Raw genomic sequence first — 16,315 nt, 5'->3', positions numbered from 1 at the left:
ATACTCCACCTCCACCTGATGTTCACCCTGGGCCGGAGAGCGCCAACAGACACCACCGTCGCCTCAGAGGCAACATACTCCACCACCACCTGATGTTGACCCTGGGCCAGAGGGCGCCAACAGACACCACCGTTGCAACATACTTCACACCACCTGATGTTGGCCCTGGGCCGGAGGGTGTCAACAGACACCACCGTCGCCCCTGGGACAACATACTCCACCACCACGTGATGTTGGTCCAGGGATGAAGGGCGCCAAGAGACACCACCGTTGCCACAGAGACAACATACTCCACCACCACCTGATGTTAACCCTGGGCCAGATGGTATCAACAGACACCACTGTCGCCTCAGGGGCAAATACTGCACCCTTACCGGATGTTGACCCTGTGCCCCAGGGTGTCAGCAGACACCACCATCGCCCCAGGGACAACATACTCCACCTCCACCTGATGTTCACCCTGGGCCGGAGAGCGCCAACAGACACCACCGTCGCCACAGGGGCAAATACTCCACCCCCACCTCATGTTGGCCCGGGGCCGGAGGGTGTCAACAAACACCACCGTCACCACAGGGGCAAATACTCCACACCCCCACCGGATGTTGATCCTGTGCCGGAGGGTGTCAGCAGACACCACCGTCGCCCCAGGGACAACATACTCCACCCTCACCTGATGTTGACCCTGGGCCTGAGAGCGCCAACAGACAACATACTCCACCCCCACCTGATGTTGACCCTGTTCCGGAGGGTGTCAACAGACACCACCGTCGCCTCACGGGCAAAATACTCCACCACTACCTGAAGTTGGGGACAGACACCACCGTCGCCCCAGGGACAACATACTCCACCACCACCTGATGTTGGCCCTGGGATAAAGGGCGCCAAGAGACACCATCGTCGGCTCAGAGACAACATACGCCACCACCACCTGAAGTTGACCCTGGGCCGGAGGGCATCAACAGACACCACCGTCGCCTCAGGGGCAAATACTGCACCCTCACCTGATGTTGACCCTGGGCCTGAAAGCAGCAACAGACAACATACTCCACCCCCACCTGATGTTGACCCTGTTCCGGAGGGTGTCAACAGACACCACCGTGGACTGAGGGGTAATATACTCCACCACCACCTGATGTTGACCCTGGACCAGAGGGCGCCAACAGACACCACCGTCGCCTCGGGCGCGACATACTCCATCACCAACTGATGTTGACCCTGGTCCGACCGGCGCCAAGAGACTCGACAGTCGCCTCACAGATAACATACTCCTCCACCACCAGATGTTGACCCTGGACCGGAGGGCGCCAGGCACCATCGTCGCCTCGGGGCAACATACTCCATCACCACCGGATAATAAACTTTTACCATCAAGTGAGAATGTGCATCAGGAATTATAGACATTAGAGAGATAAGCCCAATCCTGCCCCTACATATGGAGTCCAACCTGAGTCAACACTTATGTAGCTGACAGTCTTCATTGCTGTTATCCCTTTAAAACAGAAAGTTCCCATGAAGAAAATAAAACGTCAGACCTGTATTTGTTTGAAGTCACCAATTCTTCATCCTATATCCATGTGCATCTGAGGGAGCGGATTGTGCATCATAGGGAGCGGATTGTGCATCGTAGGGAGCGGAGTGTGCATCTGAGGGAGCAGAGTGTGCAGGGAGAAGGCAAGCTTCTATTGTGACATCACAATGTCATCAGTAGTGTCTATGACTTCATTCACTGTTCTCACCATCTGAAAATATTGCATAACACTGGTATTTGAACCAAACTATATTCTTTATCTATTGTGGACAGAGATTTTGAGCAACACTACTGCTCTTCTTACCAGAATATATTTATATGGCCGCATATCCATGCATGAAGCAAGCTACCGGACTCCCGCAAATACGGTAATTGCCATCTATTTGTGCAAAAGAAAAAGTGTATATAAGAGTCCAATAAAACCCCCCTTAATAAAAACCCTTTAAATCACCAATAAGATTTAATAAACTTTAACCATTAAGTGAGAATGTGCATCAAGATTTACAGACATTCTATCCTCCAGCCGCGTGTTAAACCCAATCCTGCTCCTACACTGGAAGTCCAACCTCATCCAACACTTGTGTGGCTTATAGTTTCCATTGCTGTTATCCCTTTAAAATAGAAAGTTCCCATGAAGAAAATAAAACGTCAGACCTGTAGTTGTTTATAATCACCCATTCTTCATCCTATATCCATGTGCATCTGAGAGGGAGCAGAGAGTGCATCTGAGAGGGAGCAGAGTGTGCATCTGAGAGGGAGCCGAGTGTGCAGGGAGAATTTATAGAAGGCAAGCTTCTATTGTGACATCACAATGTCATCAGCAGTGTCTATGACATCATTCACTGTTCTCACCATCTGAAAATATTGCATAACACTGGTATTCGAGCCAAACTATATTCTTTATCTATTGTGGACAGAGATAATTTAGATTCTGCTCAAATAATATGAGAAGATGGGGCCTCCAGGCAGTTTATAAGAGAGTTCGAGACTTTAGAAAATGAAGGCTTGAAACATACATCTATAGGAATTTCCTGATGGCTGACACTTTGTTGAGTTATACTGCTTGTTTTCAGTTGAGATGAATAATAGTTTGAATAAAGCATCGGCCAATTCATTATTACGTTTATTTTTAGGGAGTGTGTGGCCATATCTATAATGGTTTGTTTGGTATGGTTGCATTTAGGCGCAAGGGAGAAATATAGGACCCTCCACCCTTTGATACAAAGTATCACTGGCTCAAATTATGAACAAAATTGTTTAATTGGCCTATAATATGAGTGCACATAAGTGAGCTATACTTTTACACACCTTAAAATAACATGTTTCAAGACAACGCCATTTAGATAGAAAATAGGATATCAACATGGAAGGACTCCATAACGGAGATTTTGGGCAACACTACTGCTCTGCTTCAACATAATTATGCATCAAACAAGCTACCTGACTCTCGGAAATTATATATAGATATATATATATATATGTGTGTGTGTGTATAATGTGCATAAATAAATATATATATATATATATATATATATATATATATATATATATATATATATATATATATATATATATATATATATATATATAATTGGTATGTGGATGCTGTGTTCTCCATATTGTAAGTGGTCAGTTGCGGCGATCAGAGAATTTCTGGTAACCATCCCATTAAGCAGCAGCTCTCCTGGGAGCTTCAACATTATGTTTATTATCCAATGAGCTGAAGCTAATGTAAAATTATTAAATGTTTTCTACGACAGAACACTGGAAAAATGGCCATGTATAGGTCAGATGAAGTACAATAGCATAGTGTTACATAATTGGGTGACAGCACCATTCACTCTAGGGATGCACAGATATATCGGTGGCTGAAATATATCGGCCAAAAAGGGCATTATCGGCAAAATGCTGAAATACAAAAAAAAGGCAGAAAATAATCATCCGCAGGGGCTGGGCTGCTTACCTGCGCGTTGGTCGCAGAGTGTAATATTTCGGCCAAGTGACTCCTGATGTTTCGGGTTCAGTCCAGAATTTTCATTTCGGTGCATCAGCTCATCTTAATATAAAAAAATCTCACACAGTTAAAGACATGCTTACTTCCTCCATAATTATTCTTTTTTACTTTATGGCGTCTAGGATGTATACCTAAAAAGTAAGCCGGACACAGGGCCGGCGCTACTTACAGGCAAGGTAGGCTCTGGTCTAGTGCGCCCTCAGCCTGGGGGGCGCCTCCTCCGCGCCGGGCGAGTCCGCCTACTCCCGAGTAAGCAGAGCCGGTTGGGAAGATCTTTATTCTCTATGTAACAGGCGGTGATCCAGAAGCAAGACCGGCCTGTCCACGGGACCCCCGGGCGGCACTACGCCGTCCCAAAGTGGTTGGCGGATCCGGTAGACTTACCTCTTTCATTTTCTTAGGGAGCCTAGCGGGTCACATATCGTCATGCTGAGGCTTCGCAGTGAGTGAAGCGCTTTAGTTGATGGAGTGTGTGTCTTGGTTTGGGAGTGTGAATAAGTGGGTAGGTTAGTGTGTCTGATTTGGTATATTAGTGTCTGGGTAGAATAGTGCGTATCTGGTTCTGTAAGTGTCTGTCAGTGTCAGAGTGGCTATGTAATGTCTGGGTGGCTATGTAAGTGTCAGAGTGGCTATGTAAGTGTCTGGGTGGCTATGTAAGTGTCTGGGTGGCTATGTAAGTGTCAGAGTGGCTACGTAAGTGTCTGGGTGGCTATGTAAGTGTCTGTCTGGGTGGCTATGTAAGTGTCAGAGTGGCTATGTAATGTCTGGGTGGCTATGTAAGTGTCAGAGTGGCTATGTTAGCATGTTTGTCTGGGTGTGTTGGATATATTAGTATAAGTGTGTGGATATGTCAGTGTGTCTTTGGGTATGCACTATGTATGTATCTGTGTGTGTCTGAGTATGTTATTGTATGCTGGTATTTTAATGAACATGTGTATCTGTGTATGTTAGTGTTTGTGTCTGGGTATGTTAGTGAGTGAGCATTTTTCCTTGGATACGTTAGTGTGTATCTGTGTATGTTAGTGTTTGGGTATGTTAGTGAGTGAACATGTTTCCTTGGATACGTTAGTGTGTATCTGTGTATGTTAGTGTTTGAGTATGTTAGTGAGTGAACATGTTTCCTTGGATACGTTAGTGTGTATCTCTGTATGTTAGTGTTTGGGTATGTTAGTGAGTGAACATGTTTCCTTGGATATGTTAGTGTGTATGTTAGTGTTTGGGTATGTCAGTGAATGAACATGTTTCCTTGGATATGTTAGTGTGTATGTTAGTGAGTGAACATGTTTCCTTGGATATGTTAGTGTGTATGTTAGTGTTTGGGTATGTTAGTGAGTGAACATGTTTCCTTGGCTATGTTAGTGTGTATGTTAGTGTTTGGGTATGTTAGTGAGTGAACATGTTTCCTTGGATACGTTAGTGTGTATCTCTGTATGTTAGTGTTTGGGTATGTTAGTGAGTGAACATGTTTCCTTGGATATGTTAGTGTGTATGTTAGTGTTTGGGTATGTTAGTGAGTGAACATGTTTCCTTGGATATGTTAGTGTGTATGTCTGTGTCTGGGTATGTTAGTGAGTGAACATGTTTCCTTGGATATGTTAGTGTGTATGTTAGTGAGTGAACATGTTTCCTTGGCTATGTTAGTGTGTATGTTTGTGTCTGGGTATGTTAGTGAGTGAACATGTTTCCTTGGATATGTTAGTGTGTATCTGTGGCCGCGGAACTGGCCCTGCTCATGTTGCGTCACTGCTTTTGTGACGGGGAACAAGCTGTCAACAAGCTTACTCAAAATCGCGGAGCTTCCCTGCAGCAGCCAGCACCAATAGAGAGACAGGGGGGGAGGGGACTATCTTGCCATCAACCAACTCTCTCATTCTTCCAGCCACTCCCCCGAGTGTCTCTGTCTTGACACGCCCCTTCCTTTCCGTTCCTGGCCTGCTACCGCTCGTCCCGTTTTGCATCTTCTGGAGTTTCTAGCTCTGCTCAAGGTAAGAAGAAGGAGGAGGAAAGAAGCTGTCTGGGAGTGATGTGTAATGTTTAATAGCTCGGTATGATGGGCCTGATACTTGATGCCTGTGTGTGATAGGAGTGAGTTGGGATGTGTAGTGGCTAGGTGTGACAGGGGTGAGTTGGGATGTGTTGTGGCTTGGTGTGATAGGAGTGAGTTATGATGTGTGATAGGAGTGAGTTGGGATGTGTAGTGGCTAGGTGTGACAGGGGTGAGTTGGGATAGGTGTAGTGGCTAGGTGTGACAGGGGTGTTATGGTGGGCATGTGTCTGGGTATATTAGTGCGGGAATGTTTTGGGGTATATTATTGGGTGTGTGTTAGTATGTGCATGTGTGTGTATGTTTTTTAAGTGTTTGGATATGTTCCTGTGTGCATGGGTGTGTGTGACCGCATGTTTGACGATGGTTAGATGGTTCCTTCAATGTATCATAGAAGTCTCAGTGGCCGTGTCCCTTGGGGTTCATCTGCTTTCTTTTTTTGTTTTTGTGAGTTTCTGTAGGAATTGTCATCCAGTAGAGAATTTGTGAGCTGAAGGGGAGATACCAGGACATTTTGGACAATGCTATGCTTCCAACTTTGCGGGAACAGTTTGGAAAGGCCGCTTTCTAATCCAGAATGACTGGCTCCCAAAACTTGGACTCTCCAAAATCCTGTTTAAAGCCTTCTCGGAAGAGTGGAAGCTGTTATAACTGCAAATGGGAGGATCGGCTACTTATTAACGTCTATGTATTTAGAATGCAACGTCATAAGAGTCCCTGTCTGTATAATGGTCAGGTGTCCCGGTACTTGTGTCCATATAGTGTAGCTTCTCATAAAAGGGATAACCCTCTGTGAACACTCGTTACTCAATTATAATGTGAATGAAAGTTATCATTCTTTTTAGTATTCAACCTGGTTACATCTCTGGGGTATGAATTACCATGAAAATCACTTTAATTCTTCAACTTAAAGATTGTATACAATCTTAATAAATACCGATTAATACTAAGATCATTTTTGTGTAAATTTGTATTTTTTCCAATACCTTATTTACCTTACTTCATTTTGTATGCAAGTGGTGATGATTGCAATTTGTCACATATAAGTAGATCATGCTAAGTTTCTTATCTTTATAAATCTGTTCTAATATTATTATCTTTATTTTTCCGTTCAGTCTTCTGTTCCTGCCTCAGGCGCAAAAGGAGCTAGCTACGGCTCCGTTCTGATGCTCTCTCGATGTCTCCCTACCTTTGCTGCCGACCACTTCCGTGTCCCTGTCTCCTTTATCGGAGGCTCTGTTCTTTTACAGAAGTTCTCTGAGGACTGGTTCATGAAGAAGCAGGCGAAGAAAGAGGACACTGAAGAAGACGGATGAAATAGAAGAGGACCTGCGGAAAAGGAGACAGGGACACAGAAGCAGGTGTGTGCCGTGGTATCACCCCCTGCGTGAGTGGTACCCGGGGTGGTGTTATTAATCCAGGTAAAACCCCTACATTAAGGTGATTTCCAATTCGTGGATGTCTCTCTTTATAAACTATGCCAATATCTTGCTGGCTGTTGCAGCAGCATCCTTTCATTGAACACATACCTATTAATGTAAAATGTGCACATTTATTTCCCCCCGAATGCATAACAATGCACTTGTCAATATTACCGTATTTGCTCGATTATAAGACAAGGTTGTTTCAGAGCAAATGCTGTGAAAAAAAAACCCTTGTCTTATATTCAAGGTCGTCTTCTAATCAGACCTCAAATAGAGGTCTGACTACAAGACTGAGATCCAGATTCCCCGCAGCGCTGCAGGGGACCTAGATCCTCCTTTCTGGCAGCCCGTGGATGTCTGTGCATGGCTTCTATGACAGAGCACGGGCGTCACATGACCTTCCGGTGCTCAGTAGTAGAAGCCAGGGTGGAAGTACCAGAGAGTAGCAGCAGGGGTTATCTATGCACAGTGCATACGCCCACTGGCTGCCCCTACTAGACACCAGGGAATCTGAAGTACGAAGGACAAGTCTAAGGATGCACTGGTAAGTCGCCGGGGGGGGGGTGTTAGTGTGACATATGGGGGGTTTAAAGGATTTCTGGAGGCAGAGTGGCATATAGGGGTTAAAATGCATATCAGGGAGGCAGAGTGGTATATTGGGGAGGCAGAGATTTATAGGGGTGTATAAGGGATATCGGGAGGCAGAGTAGCATATAAGGGGGGTATAAGGCATATTTAGGGGGGCAGAAGTGGATAACTGAGGGCCGGTTGGCAAAATAAAGGAAATAAAAACAAGACACTCATTTTTCTCAATCATAGTTTTTATTACCGTATTTTCCGGCGTATAAGACGACTTTTTAACCCGTGAAAATCTAATCAAAAGTCGGGGATCGTCTTATACGCTGAGTACTGAAACTTACGGAGCCGGACTGGAGAATCACGAATCTCTAGGGGAGGGGCGAGCGGAGAAGCCGCCTCCCATGGGCCGGTCTTCAGGGCCGCGCCGAGGTAGGTGCAAGATCGTGATCTCCCCAACTAGCCCTGATCAGCGGGCGCCCGATGATCAGGGCTGGTTGGGAAGATCACGACCTCCCTCTAACTAGCCCAACATTAGGGAGCTCGAGGTCTGGCAGGGTTAGGATACAGATCCCCCGCAGCGGTGCAGGGGACCTGCATCCTACTCTTCGATACGCTCAGACAGCCTCCCCTGCCGGCACTTTCCACGGGGGGGAGTGCCGGCACGGGAGGTTGTCTAAGTGCATCGCGCAGACGTTTAACCGGGAGCGGCGATGCGCGTAAACCCCCGCTGCCGGCACGTCTGCTCGGTGTGATTTAACAATCTCCCTTGCTGGGAATTCCCACGGGAGGAGTCCCGGCAAGGGAGATTGTTAAAGCACATCGTGTAGACATGCCGGCAGCGGAGGTTGTTTACTCTCGCCGGTGAACGCCTGCGCGGTAAGCTTTAACAATCCTCCTTACCAGTGCAGAACAGTATACCGTTCTGCGTAGAATAGATGTCCCCTGCCGGCCCCGCAAGGCACCCGGGACTCCGGGAGTCTGCACTGGTAAGTCTACAGGAGGCGGGCACATCTCGGGGGGGAAACAGAGTGGCAGGGATTTTAGGGAGAGCTTATAATTGAGCAAATACAGTATGTTCCACTTGGCTGCAAAGTCTTCCAACGTAACCAAATTTTCATGCAAGGAAAGAAAGCCCCCCCCCCCCTTTTGCAGCCATAACAGCTTCCGCTCTAAGATTTTGGGGAGTTTCTGTGGGAGTTTTTGCCCATTCATCCAGTAGAGTATTTGTGAGGTCAGGCGCTGACGTCGGACAGGAAGGTCTGTCTTGCAATCTCCAAGCTCCAAAAATGCTCAATGGGATTGAGGACATGGCTCTGTTTGGGCCGGTCAAGGTCTTCCACACCAAACTCAACCAACCATGTCTTCATGGACCTTGCTTTGTGCGCTGGGGCACAGTCAGGCTGGAACAGAAAAGGGCCTTCCCCAAACTGTTCCCAGCATAGCATTGTATAAACTGTCTTGGTATGCTGAGGTCTCAGAGTCTTGAGTTAAATTGAGTGGATTATCAGGGTTTTTTAACCCAGTCTCTGAGTCTCGGGTGAATTGTTAGATTCTGCAGGTTTTTACTTTATAAGAATATGGGGTGAATGCACGGATTCCCACGGTTTTTACCCCAGTCTAATAGTTTAAGGATAAATGGGCAGTTTCTTTGGGTTTTTATCCCAGTTTTACAGTACTGGCTTAAATGGTTTTAACCCAGGACAGTTTCCCCAGTCTCAGGGTTAATGGGCAGATTTTCTGAGTTTCTACCCCAGTCTCAGATGCAGGATCTGCCCCAGGTGCCAAATACTCTTGGTACGCCCCTGCCTTCAAATAGGGTTTGTATGTCTTATTCATTTTATCTATGCCTGCAATGCTCTGTTTCCACGTGTTGTTTATATGATCTATACGTGAACTACATGTGAAAAGAAAAGAAAGATGTGGCGCAGTGAAGGAGGGGACAAAGGGACACTTGGAGTGATGAGGCGGGTGGCGACTAATTATTTTCTGTATATTTGAGTCAGGACCTCGGATAAGATAAGGACCTGAAGTGTCTGGGATGTCTGAAGAGACAGAGGGCGAGTGCCTGGAGCAGGGCAGGAAAAGGGACAGCTACTGGGTGGGGTGGCAGTTCTGTGAAGCTATCGCTGCACTACAAACACACATAACAGAATATTAAATGCTATTTACAGTTTATTAACAGATATACATAGCAGTGTAAATAGTGGCAGAAAATCCAGAAAAACTGCCATACTTTCTGTGCTTTGGATGGTTCTGGATTACTGAGTGGATGACTGGAACAGCCTCTCAGCAGAATACAACAACCAAAATGAAACATGCACAGGGTAGATATTTTTATCTGTGTGTTCTCAAGATCCATCTTCCTCTGAACGATCAGTACTGTTTGATGATCCAAAAGTGCAGCAGCAGCTGTACATCATCATCATGGTGTTCTTCAGACCAAGCAGGAGTCTGGATGTCAGGGTGGGTGACGAGTCACCGGTTTGAGAAGACGGGGAAGTTGTCAGTAGTTCTGCCTGTGAAGACTTGCTTGAAGATTCACTGCTGTCTGAGCTCGTTGAGCCTTCTGTAGGGAGATTTTGAAGATGTTCCTCCAGAGGGGTAGGCTGCTGAGATATAACAGGTTTACCTCTGGATGATATATGCCTAAATTCCTTCCCACTCTGCTGGGAAAGTTTTCGTTGGCAGAGGGTCTCCAGTCTCTCCCGTAGGCGTTCATTGTTGGGGTTGAGTGGTTCTCTGATGATGGAACAAGTTGCTGGAGGGGAAGGCATTTCAACGAGCAGTACAGTTGCCTTTAACCCCTTAACGACCTTTGCCGGTTCAGGACCGTCACGGAAAAACGGTCACTTAACGACCTTTGACGGTCCTGAACCGTCAAAAAATTAAATAAGCTTAGAAAGTGATCAACGATCACTTTCTTCGCTTAAACGGCGTTGCATGTCGTGATTGCATACCGCGATGTCGAGGCATTCAGTAACGCCGAGATCGGCATTGGGGGCCCCTCCCCGGGGCGTCAACATCCGCCATACATTGTATGGCGGCGGACGCCCGTTTTAAAACTTAAATGGTGTCGCTGGAATGCCTCGATCAGGAGGCATCCAGCGACACCAAACACTTACCTCTGGATGGATCAAGTACCAGCAAAATGTGTAAAAAAAATATAAAAAAAGTATTAAAAAAAATTAAGTTTATTATTTTGAGCAAGTGCTAAAATTTCTCAAAAATCTCAACAAAGAGTTAAAATAAAAGCACTTCAAATACCCAAGGGGTGTCTAATATAAAAAAAAAAAGGCTGATGGGGTAAATTGGAGTGGCCGAGCTCAAAGACTGACCAAAATGGAGAAAAAAAAGCGCACTTCCCAAATGTGAAATTTTAAATCTCAAACAACACGACAAATCCATGCATGTGGGGTATCACTGCACTCAGGAGATGTTCCTGAACACACATTGGGGTGTTGTTTGACACTGACATATACCAGAACCTGTATATCTATAACTAAAGTACAATTTGTGTGAAAAAATAAAAAAAATTACTATTACAAAGTTTGACAAAGTGTGGTTGTATAACTGTTGCATGGAAACTGTTAAAATAACAGCATTTAAAATACCCTGGGGTGTCTAGTTTTCAAAAATATATGGTTTGGCAGGGTTAAATTGAGTTAACCGACTTCAAAGATGTTCCAAAGAGGAGATGGAGGCTGACTGACCAGATTTGTTAAAAAAGGTTTGGAAATCATAAAACGCTGCTTGTACTTATTGCCCTATAACTTACAAAAAACAGCAAAAAAACCATAAAAACATTGGGTATTTCTAAACTCAGGACAAGTAGTAGAATCTATTTAGCTAGTTTTTTTACTTGCTTTTTTAGGTGAGTAAAAGATTTTTCAAATAAAAGTCATAAAATGTGGGGTTTTTTTTCAATTTTTCACCATGTTTTTTTTTATTTTTTTTATAGTACCGTATTTGCTCGATTATAAGACGACCCTGATTATAAGACGACCCCCCAAAATCTGAATATTAACTTAGGAAAAAAGAAAAAGCCTGAATATAAGACGACCCTAAAGGAAAAAAGTTTTACCAGTAAATGTTAATTCATGTAAACTATTTTTTTTAATAAAAGCTATGATTGAGAAAAATATTTTTTTTGTTTTTATTTCTTGTATTTTCCAGCCTGTCCCCCAGTTACGCACATCTGCCCCCAGGCTTGCCACACCAATATGGCACTGTGGCCCATGATATGCCTTTTAACCCTCTATATGCCACTGTGCCCCATGGTATGCCTTTTGACCCCCTATATGCCACTCTGCCTCCAGAAATGCCTTATACCCCTATATCCCATTCTGGCATTTAGGGGGTTAAAATGCATATTATGGGGCAGAGTGGCATATAGGGAGGTATAAGGCATTTCAGGAGGCAGAGTGGCATTAAGGGAGTTAAAAGGCATTGTATAGAGCACTCTGCCTCCAGAAATGCCTTATACCCCTATATGCCACTCTGGCATTTAGGGGGTTAAAAGGCATATTATGGGGCAGAGTGGCATATAGGGAGGTATAAGGCATTTCAGGAGGCAGAGTGCTCTATTAAATGCCCCCTTAACGCCACTCCAGAAATGCCCTATGCCCCCATTTAACTAACACACACACACACACTCTCTCCCCCCCCTCCCCTCCCCCCTCCTCTCTCCTCTCTCCCCTCTCTCCCCTCTCAGCCCTCTCTTACCGGTGCTTCCAGCCGGGGCAGCGGGTTGACGTCGCCTTCTGCTGCAGCCGGAAGGAGGTGGAGTTGGCAGCGGGGGTTTGTATGCGTCCGTCGCGTATACTTTCCCCGGCTGTCAGAGATCAGAGATCTCTGACAGTCGAGGAAGGTCTACGCGACGGACGCAGACAACCCCCGCTGCTAGCCACACCTCCTTCCGGCTGCAGCGGACGTTGTCTACGCGGATCGCGTAGACGTCAACCCGCTGCCCCGGCAATACAGCAGGAAGCACCGGTAAGTGTGTATGATGGGGGGGGGGGGGGTGAGACAGGAGGATCCAGGTCCCCTGCAGCGGTGCGGGGGATCTGGATCTTAGTCTCCTAATCAGACTCTATTTGAGGTCTGATTAGAAGACGACCCCGATTAGAAGACGAGGGGTATTTTTCAGAGCATTTGCTCTGAAAAAAACCTCGTCTTATAATCGAGCAAATACGGTAAATAAGATGATATGATCAAAATAATGGTATCTGAAGAAAGCCCATCTTGTCCTGAAAAAAAACAATATATAACTTATGTGGGTATACTAAATGGGTGAGGAGAAAATTACAGCTGAACACAAGCACCACAAAAGTATTAAAACAGCCTCGGTCCCACAGGGTACAAAAAGAAAAAATGAGCCCGGTCCTTAAGGGGTTAAAGAGTTCTGGACCAGAAGCGGCAGACTCGAGTGAATCAGCTTCTCCTGCCTTTTCAGATATTTCCTCGCCTCGGGATCCAAGAACGGGGTTGGGGTTGGACGGAACCTCACAAGTATTGGCTTTAGCTGTTCAGGAGCTTCAGCTACTTCCTGTAAGAACGCTGGGATATTTCCCTCCACGTCTCTGTTTGTCATCTCTGACATAATGTTGTCTTTGGCTTCTACTTCACCAAGGTGAGTAAAATCGTCGCTGACGCTTTGTACGTCGTGTGATACACGGGCAACTCTGTAAACAAAGATACAATCAATGAATTCAGGGTTTTGGTTCTCCATAGACAATAATGTTACACAGGGGCACGGCTGATCTACCGGCAGTTCTATAAATATAGAGGCTCACAAATATCAAAATTTGAATTTCTTGCCCAAAAAGCAGCTGCCTTGGAAGTGAGATTCAGCAGTCAAAAGAAAATACAAAGAAAGGGGAGGTATGTACAAATAAAAGGTGAGAGGAGCCGGCACATTTTTCACTTGCTCTATGACCTTAAACCTTCATTGACTCCCCAGCCTTAAGTTCAGGGTGATGTGACTTACCTGTGAGTATCCATGTGTCTGTCTTACTCTCAGAATATTGTGTTTATAAAGTCTGTGCCCCATTGTGACATCATGGCTTCACATGTCATTGTGACATCACCACTAGGCACAGGCAGAATCTTCACCACTTTGTGATATCATCACCTATAGCTTAAAATGGAAGTCTGATGGAATTGTGTTTTCTTTAATCATAATTATAAATGTCACCCCCATTAATGTGTTATATTATTACACAAACAAGGGGGTTTCTTTCATGTGGATCCAATAAAGTACATAAAGGTCTCTTCTTTAAATGATCTTTATTATATCTACAGCTTGCTGTTACCAATAAATATATATTTCTATAGGCTTTCTATATACACACATATATACATACACAGGTGTATATATATTGTGACAGGGTGAAAGACGGCATCTATGTAAGCAGGAGATTAGAAAGAGCAGTTTATCCCAGTGACTAATGCGTTACCTGCTGGTCCTATTAACACAGGTGCCCCAGGTTTAACGCTGCACTGTGAGATAAATGCAGGGTGGAGGAAACGGCCTCTCTCTGACTGAGAACAGCCCACTATTTTCTCTGTCTTGGAAGGAACAGGAGGTGTACCTGAGTTCCAGTGTCCTGGCTGGTACCCCGGCCAAACCATTTTTTTTAGTGGAGGGGGGACCCCATTGTATTGTTAATCACTTTAATGACCCTATTGCTCCTGGGAGTCCAAATTAACCAGATTAAGGGGGCGGTTCTGTAGCCGTTGTAATCCAATACCTGATTGTTTATGTTAATGTTCACTTTGCTGTCTATATCTAGCCATGTGTGTAAAAAATAAAGTGTTCTTCATTTTTATATACTCTACACTGCTAGTGACTGGGGAATCTGGGAAGGGAGTGTTGTCCAAGGCTAAGGGAGCACAAGTCAGCGGAGGTAGTCGGTCGTACTAGCCAGCTCTGTGACATTACTGACATGGAACGACAACATATTTTCACAGGAATACAAATATAATAAATATGCCAGAATTATATAAAACTTTAACAGAATACATTAACCTTTATTGAAAAGCAACATACTCTGCAGCACTGTATATAGTATTTCAGTGTAATTTGTCATCCATTATGGAGTGGTCGAACAATACTACTACTCTGATCTAAATCACATATAAATGAAATTAATTTTATTTATATATATATATATATATATATATATATATATATAAATACACATTATGAGGCCAGGAAGCTGTGGGAGGGGGGGACCCTGAGTGGAAGTCCGGAAGCTGTGGGAGGGGGGCCCTGAGTGGCAGTCTGGAAGCTGTGGGAGGGGGGCCCTGAGTGGCAGTCTGGAAGCTGTGGGAGTGGGCCCCTGAGTGGCCGTTTGCAGGGGGCCCCCCGAGCGGCCATCAGGAAGCTGTGGGAGGGGGCCCCTGAGGGGAAGTCTGGAAGCTGTAGGAGGGGACCCCCGAGTGGCCGTTTAGAGAGGGGCCCCGAGTGGCAGTTTGGAGGGGGGCCCCCGAGTGGCCATCTGGAGGGGGGCCCCCATGTGGCCGTCTGGAGGGGCCCCACGAGTGGCAGTCTGGAAGCTGTGGGAGGGGGGACCACTGAGTGGCCATTTGGAGAGAGGCCCCTGAGTGGCAGTCCGGAAGCTGTGGAAGGAGGCCCCAGAGTGGCCGATTGAAGGGGGCCCCGAGTGGCCGTCTGTAGGGGGGGCCCCCGAGTGGCCATCAGGAAGCTGTGGGAGAGTGGCCCCCTGTTACGGTCAGGTAGACGAGGGATCCAACAATGCAGGTAAGCACAGCGAAAGAAAGTCCAGAACACAGTCCGAGGTCGAGGGCAACAGCAAGCAGCAAGGTCAAAAACAATCCGAGGTCAGGGCAGGTAGATCAGGTGCAAAAACGGTAAACAGGTCCGGGTTCGTAGGCAGGCAGAGAAGAATCGTGGTCGTATAAACAGGCAAGAGGTCGGTACACAAGGCAGAGATCAAGTCGAACGAGAATATAGCACACCCAACGCTAAATAACGCTTAGAACGGGCAAAGATAAGGCAAACAAATGAGGTTTAAATAGAACAGGAAACACTCACGTCATCAGCCGCGCCGTAGAGCGCGTGGCGCCCATAATTGATTTCAGGTGCGTTGGCTGGTACCACCACTAGATGGCGCACTTCCGCAGTGTTCCCGGCGACCCTGATTATAAGACGACCCCCCAAAATCTGAATATTAACTTATGAAAAAAAGAAAAAGCCTGAATATAAGACGACCCTATAGGAAAAAAGTTTTACCAGTAAATGTTAGTTCATGTAAACTATGTGAACAATTGTTTGTTAACCCCTTCAATCCCCTATAGACGTACAGGAACACATCCCTGCCGCTGACAGCCTGGACCCCCCCCCCTGGCAGCAGAAGCCAGCGTCGCTGGCTTTCTGCTGCCCGATCTCCTGTAACAACTTGGTGTGTCATTGGGGGACTGAACCACATCCGGGTCAGTGACATTACTGCCGGATGTGCGACACTGGGGGAGAGAGAGAGTTCGTTTTGCAGAGCTGCAGTGCTCTGCAATATATCATCATATATTGGGGATAGTGTAGTGTTTTAGAAATTGGCCAGGTAGGTACAATGGCGTAACATGTCTTCAGCGCTGAGGAGGCTCATGACTGCCTCACTCAGTCTGATGATGATGCCACTCTGACCGCGTCAGACGCCGAGGCCACTCTGACCGCGTCAGACGCCGAGGCCACTCTGACCGCGTCAGAC

This window comes from Sceloporus occidentalis, unplaced genomic scaffold (assembly GCF_023333645.1).
Source record: "Sceloporus occidentalis isolate IW3139 unplaced genomic scaffold, rSceOcc1.0.p SCAF_344, whole genome shotgun sequence".
NCBI lineage: Eukaryota > Metazoa > Chordata > Lepidosauria > Squamata > Phrynosomatidae > Sceloporus > Sceloporus occidentalis.
This window is presented reverse-complemented; position numbering follows the sequence as displayed.